The sequence below is a fragment of the Rattus norvegicus genome, chromosome 15 (assembly GCF_021556685.1).
Source record: "Rattus norvegicus strain SHRSP/BbbUtx chromosome 15, alternate assembly SHRSP_T2T, whole genome shotgun sequence".
NCBI classification, from domain to species: domain Eukaryota; kingdom Metazoa; phylum Chordata; class Mammalia; order Rodentia; family Muridae; genus Rattus; species Rattus norvegicus.
Window position 1 is genome coordinate 20,000,650 of NC_141548.1, and position 12,737 is coordinate 20,013,386.

A 12,737-nucleotide genomic window follows, 5' to 3' on the forward strand; every position below is an offset into this window, starting at 1 on the left:
CCAAGCTCACAGTCTCAGGGCCACGATGAAAGCAGCCCAGCACAGAACCATAAACTTACTTAAAACATGAGATTTTTCTCGTGTGACATTTATTTTCTACTAAGCTATGGTTTCTCCACCGTAAACTGCAGGGGTAGCTTCATGGCACAAGGTCCAAAAGTTGGGCTTCCCTGACAGCTTCAGAAAGGGCCAATGCAGCAAGCCATAGAGGTCCCATAGGAAGGAGTGTTTTCTCCACACAATACCAAACAGCCTTGTCACAAGACATCAGCACCTAAGCTGTCCCGAGCCTGAATAAAGAACTTCTTTTCCACTTGCTTTTATGGGTTTCTAGATACCTTCCATTGGCATCTCTAGAATTTACTGCCCCTAGTCCAGAGATCTGTGTCGCACCAGGCTTTAAAGGATACTGTGCTTTGTGTAAAAACTCTAAAAACGTCTTGCTTTGGTCATGTCTCCACACTTTGCTTTCTCGTGAAAATCCTCATGTTCGTGTAAAGATAAGTTCTCTTCTTAGTCAGCTCTTGTATTAACTTCAACCTCTCTGCTCTCTCTGAAATTCCAATCAGTTGGCCATGTGTTGTAGCTACAGGTATCTGGGGATTTTGAACTATGAGTGACTAAGGCCAGGAGCACAGATTCACGTTACCCCCATACCTGAGTACTCCAGAGAAACAGATTCTTTTAAGCAGAAGGAAGTAGCTTTGCCTTAATGGGCCTAATCAAAGCACAGATATCTCCACTTTATTATACAGCAATTTAGATCCCAAGGAGTGAGTGGCAAAGTTGATATTTGCCTTTCTGCTGTTATTGAGTTTACAGGAGATGAGACTCTTTCTCGGTGACTCCCAAGGTTGCAAATCCCCGTTTCCCAACTTCAAAAGTCAAGACCCTAAAATTATTTGAGAACCAAACCTAAAGGTTTGGAACAAGGGCCTCCAAATATTTTTTGGCATTTCAAGACAGGACAAAGGACATTTTTGGCTTTTGGCCAAGGATACAAATCAAGACCCCCTATCTCTAAATATTTTGTCCCATTTTGATCTTTCATTGTTATCATCCCCTACTATCTTAGTCAGGGTTTCTGTTGCTGTGACAAAATAAGTGTTTTGCTATTGTATGTGAGATACATTAACACATCATGTTTGTAATAACTAACACTGTTTCCTAGACTTGTAAGAGATCTAAAATTTGGGGGTTTGCTAACAATATGGCCTTTTTACCCTACTGAGTCAAAGATCCTAAACTTAGGAAAGCTGAGTTTATTCTCTCTCTCTCTCTCTCTCTCTCTCTCTCTCTCTCTCTCTCTCTCACACACACACACACACACACACACGTGTATAATTTTTCTCTGCAGTAATACTAGTTGTCCCTGGCTCTTTTATATATGTATAAGTCATCTGAGATATAAAGATTTTTTGAAACCACTTGACTGAAATGATGCCCTCCAATATTTACTAATCTTTTCCTGGCTTTGTGTTTATATGACTACTCTCCTTAGCAGATACAATCGAGAATGATCCACTAGATAGTTAATCAGAAATGTCTTTAGAAAATATTGTTCAAAGAAGAGATGAGGCAGATGGGAGAGAGTCGGGATTGAAATGAAGTCAGTGAGCATGGTAGAATTTGCCTGTAATTCCCACACGTGGGAAGGTGGAGATGGAGGGTTTCAATTTTGAGGCCAACCTAGTCTTGATGGCTAGACCATGTCTTAAACCACCAAAATGGAATCCCTTGTGCCAGCCTTCCAAAGGTCACTGAAAGTTAAGTGGTTACTGGAAACTCATACCAATAGTGGACACAGTGTATTCTGCTTATATTTGTTCCAGACATAAACATTTTCCATCCAACTCAAGATTTAAATGCTAAAACAGAAATGTAACTGACCTGGAAGTAATGAAGAGACCCCAAAGAGACTCTCGTGGGCCATCAGATTGTTCAATCATGGACCCCAAGGAATTTGAATTTCCCTCGAGAATCTCATCCTGAAGAGACAGAAATCCTAAACTCTGGACTAACCAGAATGGAAACTTTTCTCCCAGAAGGGGACTTTCAGCTTCTCAGACCATCTTGTAGGAGCACAGTCAAAATGGTGATGAGCCAGTGATGGGCAGGACAACACTTGACCAGAACCGCTAAGATACGCATAGCTCTGGCCTTCCACTACAACTGAAACCTCACATTGGGACTCTGGGTCAGGAATGGAAAACTGTATCTCTTTCTCCGTCTTCCCAGTGAAGCCACATTGAGAAGATCTTTTTGTGCTTTTCAATATTGATCTGGTTCTTTTTTTTTTTTTTTTTTTTTTTTTTTGCTTCTTTTTTCGGAGCTGGGGACCGAACCCAGGGCCTTGCGCTTCCTAGGCAAGCGCTCTACCACTGAGCTAAATCCCCAACCCCTTGATCTGGTTCTTTTAATTTGCTCAAAAATAAGTGACCAAGCCTGGCTTGTCGGGCACTAACTGTGATCACAAAGGTAGTGACGTTATCATCTTCCCAGTCCCCAGCATCTTCATTCCCCGGTAGTTCCTGTTGACCCAACTTTCTGAGGTAGAACTGAAAGGGAAAACTGTGAGGACATGGGAAAAGGAGGGAGCCCCTCAGCCCAGAACCTGTCTGAAACATCTCAGCAGCTGTGAAGTAGGGATTCCAACGCCATTAACAGCATCTGCTCTGAAAGTTGCCTACACAGAGATAATATTCCTTTACATTAGCTGGTGCCATGCTGTAGGATGACGTCATACGGGTGAGGCAGGTACAAGATAGAACAAGGCCTGTCATTGGACGAGAAGGAAGGATGAGCAGGAGAAAAGTCTGAGAGAAGAGGAAGAGACTGGAATGGGAGGAAACTGGAGGAACGGGAAGGCAGAGAAGCCTCGGAGAGAGCTGCGGTGTTGGACCTAGCAGCCTTTTATTTTTTATAATTTTACAACAAACCATGCCACTTAGTGAAGCTCCTTCATTTTATTTACATGACGGTGGGAACTAAAAATCACAATAATTTTGCATTTCTGAAACTAAGACATTTTCCTGGGTCCTTGGTCGTTCCCTCTCCACCCTAGTTAAATCCTGTGCCTGCAAAGGGCATAATCCATTACCTGTGTTCCTTAATCCACACCCCCCATCCCACGCACACTTCCCATGGTCTCTGCCCTGCAGATAGACATCCTGTAAACAGACAAGACCGTGGGCTCCGATCTCACACCAGGCTCCTTCTGCAGGTTTTCCTCCCTGATAAAGATGTAACGTTGGCAGGCCACTCACCCCTGTGTCTGTTCTCCTCTTACCAACTGGACATCTGGTCCACACAGGAAGCAGAGATGGGGGCTATCCAATGGGAGTTTCCTTCTGCTCTATTTCCCTCCCAATTCTTGTACATCTGCCCCCCTTTGAGTGACTCTGACAAACAGCATCATTAGTATTGCTCTCCACCAAGCACCACTGACTGACTCAACTCTAGGTGAGTTTTGCAACTTTCTCCCCTCCTCTGGAAGCATTTTCTCTCTGATGGTCCATCAAGGACACCTCGGAAAGCCCCAGTGCCAGGTACAGTTTCTCAGGATCATACTGTCAATCCTCCTCCAGAGGATTTGTAAAGGCATCCCTTTCCTGTGGGTAAACACTCTGTCACTGAGCAGGATCTCTCAAGAGAAGAGGACGGTCTTCATTTTGGCCTGTGGGAAATATTTTTTCTCTCCTCTCCTCCCAGCCTCGGGCCAACGAGCCTCTAGACCAGCTATGGATGTCTCCTGAAAATGGATCAACGATGGGACTTAAAGACTCACATTCTACTGTGACACAGCATGGCTGCAGTGTTAGCTTATAGGTGAGTCCATTAGGCTCCTCCCAGGGCCCTAGCAACAGCTCATGTCATCATCTGCCACCATCACATCACCTGCTGTGCCAACACCAGGGGCAAGAGGTGCACCAGGTGTGGGCTGCTTATAAAAGGACTGCCCACTGTCATCTCCCATAGTGTCTCTCTCTCTCTCTCTCTCTCTCTCTCTCTCTCTCTCTCTCTCTCTCTCTCCCTCCCTCCCTCCCTCCCTCCCTCCCTACGTCCCCCTCTCTCTCCCTCCCTCCCCTCATGGCTTTTTCTCTGCCTTTACTTTTCCCCCAGGTCCTCACTTCTCTTCCTTCCCCTTACGCCCCCTTTGTACCAGACCTGTTGCATGGCAGAAGTACTGATAGGACACACCTTGGCATGGGCCCACCCAGTACCCCCTCACTCCATTATGTTTTATAATTCTTACTATCCCGGGACAATGATAACCACGGGCCAGAGGGTGGCACATTCAACTTCCAGGTTCGAAGGGACCTTTTGTTAACACACTGGAATATGGAGCAAGGCTTCCTACACTCAAGCCTTTATCTCTGCCCTCCCTCCCTTCCTTGCTAACTCCATCCCCGGTCACTGGTCCTCCAGAGATCGGTCCATCTTCTCAGGATGGCTGGTGAGGCTTTCTTGCCAAGCCAAAACTTCTTTAAAACAGAAGTAGTTTTGTAGCGTGTAATTCCAGTTCCAGGGGCTGTAGCACTATCTTCAGTGGGCGCCAGGTGGGCAAAACACTAATAATCATGAAATTAAAGTAATTGGGGTTTTTTTTTTTTACTTTATGTAGTGACTCTCAGCCTTTTAGCTTTTACAATGAGTAGATGACACAGATTACAAGAAATCTGTAGGAAGACCTAGGACAGCGGGCCAGTACTAAGAAAACACAATGATGCAGAGCCACTGGGGAGGGTAGAGGCTAGGGTGCATCTTTTTATCTGGCAGACAGTGTGGACTTTGCAAGGGTTCTGCTACGAAGCACGAAGCACGGAATGGCCGGGAGCCAGTCGGTCAGTTTACTTTTCCCCTCTCTTTATCATTTGTGTTTTGGCTGAGTCGCACCGCAGGGTCGTGGGTTGGGGAGGCAGAGTGAGGTTGGAGTTTGGGTCTTAGGTGTGTGCCTTTCGGAGGTAGGGAGAGGGAGTGAAGAGGCAGGGGTAGAGGGGTTTTACAGACTAGAGAAGCAATTTAGAAATCAGAAGTTTGAACATTTAAAAAAGGCAACTCAGGGAGGGACGTCTTCAGTTGGAGGAGCAAAGGCCGAGGTTTACGGCTTGCAGCCGGGGGCCAGGCCAAACACCCACGTGGAAGGGAGCGGACTAGGGAGGGGCATAGGGAGCAGACAGGAATGTGCGTTTTCCACAGAGAAGTTCTCAGAGGGGAGGAGGGTGCACGTGGGTAGGAGTGGGTAACAGTGTAAAGATAGGAAACCTGAATGTGACTACCATGGAGAAGCTGGAACTCTTGTCTGGTTAGAGCACCGGCTTTCACTACAGAGCTTTGGCTCGGGAAGAAAGCCTCACCAGCCATCCTGAGAAAAGTTTCTCTGGAGGACCAGTGACCGGGGATGGAGTTAGCAAGAAAGGAAGGGCAGAGATAAAGGCTTGAGTGTAGGAAACCTTGCTCCGTATTCCAGTGTAAAATACCATTTCTGTTATTTTAGATTTATTTAAACTATTTAAATTATATATACATAAAGTGTATCTATAGGAACATATGTCTACATATAAACACTGTAAGGTATTTTAATTTTTTTATTTTATTATTTGCACAGTATTTGTTTTCTGCCTACCGAGGCCAGAAGAGGGCATCAGACGGTGAACTGGAATTCTGGACGGTTGTAAACTCCCATGTGAGTGACAGGAATTGAACCCCCAAAAAAAGAGTAATTGGTATTCTTCACCACTGAGCCGCCTCTCCAGCCCCCTAATGTTAAAACTATAACCTCCTCAGAGATACAGTTCTCTCTTACAGTATACTTAAGCTGTTTAACCATGCCTCGCCTGTACTTAAAACTATTAGCTATTTAGAATACAGTGTTCATGGTTTCTGTGTTACAAATATAGCTTATTAAGTTATAATTCAAAATATTAATGTTTTCAAGATTTTATAAGCAAAATTAAACATAAAAGCCATTAAATCAAAAATAAAGGAGTTATAAGTATAAAGTAGGTAGCTTGTTTAAAATAGTTAATAGAGGCTAAGGAGGGGCCTTCGCAGTGGACCTTGGTTTGACTCCCGCATGGCTGCTTACAACCATGTGTAATTCTAGTTCCAGGGGGTCCAATACCATCTTTTAGACTCAGTGAGCACCGGGCCCACAAGTGGTTCACAGTTGTATATGCAGGCAAAGCAGTAATAACCATGAAGCTAAAGTAAATGTTTTTTAAAAGTAACTAAATTTGGCATTAAAATACTTGTATAGAAAGTGATTAAACCATTATAGTACTGGCTTAATTATAATTCCTAAAGTCAAAATTCCGTTACATTGATGGGAAACTGATGCCTGATTCTCCATTGGCAATGGTAGGTTTTCTTAAATATTAACCTTGTTTGATCCTTGTAATAAATAAGGTACTTAAAACCTGTGGTCTGCTTTCTCTACATGCTGTCCATGTGTTCTTGTTCAGTGAAGCCTCCCTGAGCATTAAAGATTCTGTTGCACGGAAGGATTCATACTATAGTTAGGACATTCCTGTTAAACTGCATGATGATGATGGAATTTATGTTAGTGGGCAAAAACCCAGATCTGTTCATAGGTGTGGCACGTCATACAAAATTTCACTGTGCCTATGAACTTTCAGGTCTCTGGACTAACAAATAAACTACTGTCACTAATAAATTATTATGTTCCACAGAAAGTCCCTGAAAAGTTAAAACCTATCCACATTAATCTGAAAAGATTCCCTCCTACCCAGAGGGGAAGTGCTGTATTTAGTATAAAAATAATGCTAATCTTGATTCTGATGAGACTCGGGTAAAGACAATATTAGGTCCTGTCTGTTGGTAATCGTTTACACAGGCCACCTGCCCTACCTAAACCACTTTGGGATGCCTATATTTAAATTACTCTATGTGGGGGGTGTGGGAGTCAATCTAGTGGAGGAAAAAGTGGTATGGAGAGTAAAAAAAAACCCTCTTGAGGAATCTTGATCGTGCCATGCACAGCTGGGATCTGAAATGGCTCCCTGCAAACCAGTGAGACAAAATAAAGGCACAAGCCCTGGGGAATGGCAGCTTCCCCTGTCTCCACGGTTACACCCCCCTCCCACAACCGACCCCCTCCTCTACAGAGCAATGGGCAGGCAAATTAGATTCAACAGGCATCGTGTGATGCCCCTTTTGGCCCTTGACTACGTAACTATACCCTTATTGGCGGAAAAGTTGTATGTAAGTTACTGTGGTGAAGAGTAAAAGTGATATCCGCGCTCCAGTGCTGGAGTCTGAGTTCTAGGGCATCTTTGTGGGCTCCGTCGCCACTCCCCCCACCTCGGGTCACGGTTCTGACAATTCTGGTCTAAACCGAGTACTCCCTCATCTGCTGTCTTTGTTTCTTTAAAACTCACTTTGTGGGGGTTGGGGATTTAGCTCAGTGGTAGAGCGCTTGCCTAGCAAACGCAAGGCCCTGGGTTCGGTCCCCAGCTCCGAAAAATAGAAAAAAAAAAAAAAAAAAACCTCACTTTGTTTCTACAATTTCAGTATCAAATGTACTGTTTCTATACCAGATGCATGTAAAAAGTTCAGTGACATACATCCATATTGCCAAAACTTCAATAGGTCTAGAGATAAAATTTCAGGAGTCCAAAGTCAAAGGTATTGTGGGCGGCAACATTAGCCACTCTAATGGCCAATCTAGTACTCTCTTCTATATGCGATTTAATACACTGTGACAAAACTCAGAACTGCTTTAAAAGATTAGTTAAAGAGATTCACAACAATGAACCTTTCTTTACTCTCTGATGACTTCTCTAAAATTAAAAAAACAAACAAACGAAACAAAACAAAACCCACCGAATAAGCTACAAATCGTATGGATATGCCCTCCTCCGGCATGTTCTGCCATTAATTCTTTTCTTTACCTCAATCCAGGGGTTGCTCAGGCCTAATTTACCTGCAACATCATCTCTCCCCAAGCTCACAGTTCCCTTCCCCTCCCCCCCCCACACCTATATTTTGTTGGGATTCTAGTGACCCCTGCAGACCTTCCCTATGGCTGGCATCTCCTTTCTGGTCTCCTATTCTTACCACAGCTTCTGTCGGTTTGTCCATCGTCCCTGTTCTGCGTCGTCGTTTCCCCCACCGCCACCCCCATCCCCACCCCTCACGGTAAGTCTCTGGGTTCTCTGGAATATCTGGTTACTGATCACTGTGCCAAAATTCTCAGAACTGGGTTAGGGGCCCCCTAGCGGGCCTGAATGGAAGTGCATCGCCCTGGTGTACCGATTTCCCAAGGCTCTAGGATCTCTCTGAGTTCACTCATTTCCTACAAGCTAAACTAAAGCTTACAAAAACTTTTGTCTGCTCTCTCTCCTACTTTCAAGATGCAATTAGCCTATCAAAACTCTGTCTCTAGAGTACACTCCTCAATTTTGCCAACACAAATATTCTCCCCTCAGCTATCTTGTTCACAGTCTTAGACTTACGATAATGGAAATTAAGCCTTTTTCATAAAGCTGTTAGGTCACAATAACGTTAATCAAAAAGGGCTGCATAGAGAAACCCCGAGCACACTTCCTCACCCCTACTTACCTTTTATGGGTTACTGTGCCATCGGCCCACAGGACTAAAACGCCCAAGAATGTAAAAGCTGGAGGAACTAATTAACAGAGATCTAGAGAGCATCATTTGCTGTACTGTTTGCTATCCTGGCTACACCAATTTCAATTTCAATTTCTTATGGCCTGCTTCAATCTGCTGAGAGAGCCCCACCCCACCCCACCCCCATGTCCAATGCTTTGCTACACAGTTTCCTCAATTTTGCTAAATGTTCTGGGTCCAGTTCAGAGTCACCGAGCTCAACGGGCAAGTTTGTAAATAAGTCAGCAAACATTAGTGTTATAATGCTACTAATTCTTGTGATATTAAGGAGAAAAGAGGAAACTAATTAAGTAGAAGAAAGATACTTAAAAATGAAAAAGTGAAAATGTTTTTCATCAAACAAGCATGATATCTATATGAAGAGGGTTTTTTTGTTTGTTTGTTTGTTTGTTTTGTTTTGTTTTTCTAGAATGTTAAAGATGGAGCTCCGGAGCCAAGATGCAAAAAGCCTGAAAAAGTCGCACAAGGGCTGTAGAAGAAAGGGATGGTAACATGACTCCTCTAGAAAGGATGTAAAAGGCGAGGCTAAAGAATAATATGTTACCAAACACATTTTGCAGGCCATTGAATTTTCTAATATTAACTTCAACTGAATCTCTTTGTAAATTAACAAACTTCTGGTAAGTTATTTATCTGATGTTGGTTACATATTGAAGGAACAAAATTGTATGTCCTATCAAGATGTATTTTTAAAGATTTATTTATTTTATGCATATGAGTACACTGTTGCAGTCTTCAGACACACCAGAAGAGGGCATCAGATCTCATTACAGATGGTTGTGAGCCACCATGTGGTTGCTGGGATTTGAACTCAGGACCTCTGGAAGAGCAGTCAGTGCTCTTAACCACTGAGCCATCTCTCCAGCCCCCCAAGATGTATTTTTAAATATTTGGGTATTATTTATCCTTTATCTAAATATAAAGTTAGAAATACCAAACTGGGGACTGATCTTCTGGGTGTTCAATGACCACATTTAGAGACTTAGACCTATGTGGCCAGAATGTCTAAAAGGGACAATATTTTTAACTCTTGCATTCCGAGATCAACTAAGTCCAAGGGAACTATCCAGCATCTTTCAAATGTTCCTGCAGCTCTTTGCATCAGCTGTCCCCTTGTTCAAAGATAGCACAGAGACCCCCAAAACTGGGCTCTATCTGGTTACATTCTGCAAAGAGGGGAGCCAACACAGAGTGACATGTCTCAGTGCTTCCCAGAAAAGGTCCTGCCAACCTTGTGTGGGGCTGGGAAAGGCACCCTGGTCCCCAGTTGAGCTAAGGCTTGAAGGGAGAGTAGGTATGTTACCTAACTCCCCGGGGACCAGGACCCTGTCACTTGCCGCAGTCCTCTATAGATTTGTGGCCATCGGTCACATAAGGGCAATGCCCCAAGCACCTCCACAGGTGGAGGACATGACTACAGGTCACATAAGCTCAAGACAGATCTCCATTTTAATGAGATACCCAAAGGCCTGGAGGTTTAGCCAGTAAACTTCCCAGACATTACTCCCTGCAAATGGTGTTTAATCTTGGGCTCATCCTGAGAAGTGGGGTATGACAATAAATGACTTAAAACTATGGTGGGGAGCCACAGAGATGGCCTTCAGAGTCTCCCTTAGAAGGCTTCTCTGCTCCCAGTCACAGCCACCAAACCAAGATCAAGCCCATTGTAGTCAAGCCAAGGATTCTTCCCATGGGACCAGCCAGAGCTCCCCCCTTTTCCCCCTCAACCGCAGGCTAGATCCAGTCTGCCAGCCCCCCACTCTGTTCTCAGCTCTTCCACAGCTTCCAGAGGTGCCTGGTGCCCGAGAGCCTGAGAACCCGACAGCCCTGGCCTCCTTGCAGGCCTGGGACCCCCGAGCCAACTCCAGCTGTCCTACACCTCAGACTGTGCTTCCCCACCCCTGGAGCAGTATCGTCCTGCCTTCCCAAGTTGCTGAAACCTGTGGGGAGCAGACTCAGGACCCACAACCCTACAACATGGCCTTGACTCATCTCTACCAGATGACGTAACTGATTTAAAAAAAAAAAGACCCCCAAGGACTGGACTTTCTAGCGTCCTTGGCAACTTTTAAAATGTGGTCAATTCTGGCCACCTGCACAATCCTTAAACATCAAGAAGGAAAATATAATCAAAATTAAAATGGTTGATTATAATATAAACTGGGCGTTAAAAGACAAATGATCCAGGTCTTAAAGAGGTCCCCATTAAATCAACCCCGAGTACAAGCTACTGACATGGCAGGCTCAATAGTCCCAGCCTCCCCAGTTGCAATCAGATGAGAGGACACTTACGATCTTCCTAACTGTAAACAAAATACTAACGGTATATATGTTCCTGCTAATTCTGCTAACATTTCTTGCCACAAGCCATGTAGGAAAGGTTATGGCAAACACGTGAGCTCTCTAGAGATGACCTACAATTTTGCATGGCTGCAATGGGTAGGCTCTGCAGAGGCATGGACCCCAGAAACTTCATCCCGAGATTGCTTCTCACTGCTGATATGCCTTTCCTGCCACTGTTACATAGCTCAATGATTCTTGGGTATCAGCCACCCTAATGGGCAGATCTCCTGCAGATCAAATAAAGATGTACTTTCGTATAATAACACTGTTTAGATGTATTAATGACTTTATATAACTTCTGGTTTGATGCAAATTATTTCAGGAAGAAAGTTTAAGGAGATGGTTTTAGTTGTCTTGCCAGAAAGATATAATAAAGTTAGACTCAAGAATAGAAGGTGCCCCCTCCTCATAGAATGGTAAGTAAAGACTGTATAATAAGAGGTACACTCAGCTTTCATAAATTGCAATAAGAAGGAAACTAGGCTTGGGACAGATTTGTGACCAAGGAAAAACATTCATTCTAAGTCAGGTCCATGGATGAGGCCATAAGTGAGCACTATGATAAGGCAAGGTCATGTGAAACTGTTGCTTTGAACTTATAATGAGCTTACAGAATGAAGTGCTATTTTGAACTTGCTATCAACATCCTTCTGTGACTCCCTTTTGTATAACATTTTATCTGTGAGGTAATTTTATAAAGAACTTTTATCTAAGAAGCTTTTATAAAAAAGCTGGGAGAAAAATAAAGTGTGGCTGTTGGGTCTCTCCTCCATTCACCAAATGTGTATCTATGCATATATGTCTGTGTGTCTGTCTGTGTGTCTGTCTGTATGTACAATATGAAACGTGTGTGTTTGCCTGACTCTCTCTCCCTCTCTCTCTCTCTCTCTCTCTCTCTCTCTCTCTATATATATATATATATATATATATATATATATATATATATATATATTTGTGAAATTGCTTAAACAGGTATTCAGACCCAGCTGAATGTGTGTGTGTGTGTGTGTGTGTGTGTGTGTGTGTGTACCCTATTCTTTTCTTTCTCATCAGATACTTAAGAGTTAAAAGAGTTCAGGGTTTCTTGCTGGAGTTAGCACACCATGACAGAGACTGTCCAGGATGGAGACATCTCAGTAACCCACAGCATCTCTTTGTTAAAAAAAAAAAGTTGTTCCCATTTCTCCTAAGCTTAGCCCTAGATTTCATTTGTGCATGACTGCTTTTCAGTTGGCCTTGGTGTGCATAATTATTCTATTATATCTGACTTTCCTATTTCTTTCTCCTTCTGCTCTGTTGGCTTCTGGGACACTAGATGTTCCTTGTTAATGATTCTTAAACAATTGGAAATTGAGGCATGGGGCACAGCACAGCACAGCCCTAATGGCCCAGGTGCATGTTGTGGGCTCTCATCTTGGAAACAATGCAATAACTGCACAATGGTAGTTCCAGATTAATGATTGACTTGCAAAGGAAGTTTGAAGAAGTTGTGAGAAAATGAAATAGGGCCAACATTGGGACCCTGAGAAAGATACAAGTTATTGAAGTTATGAAATAAGTTTGCATAACACTTGAGAGTGTTTCCTGAATAAGAACGTATAGAGTCCATAAAATCTTATACCAGTAAAACGAAGTCAAAACACTGGGACTCTGAGGAGAGTCAGTGTGTACGATGTGCAGAAGCAGAAAGCTAGCAGAACTGTTGCGTTAAGGTTGACTTCACTCTTTCTGGCCACTGCCTG

At 43.5% G+C, this 12,737-nt stretch overlaps 1 long non-coding RNA gene across 4 annotated transcripts in view; it reads right to left on the bottom strand.

Annotated features, from left to right (window-relative positions):
- The window catches only part of LOC148000850 (uncharacterized), a 66,748-nt gene that overhangs the window by 19,724 nt on the left and 34,287 nt on the right, over positions 1-12,737 (bottom strand). The window lies entirely within an intron of this gene.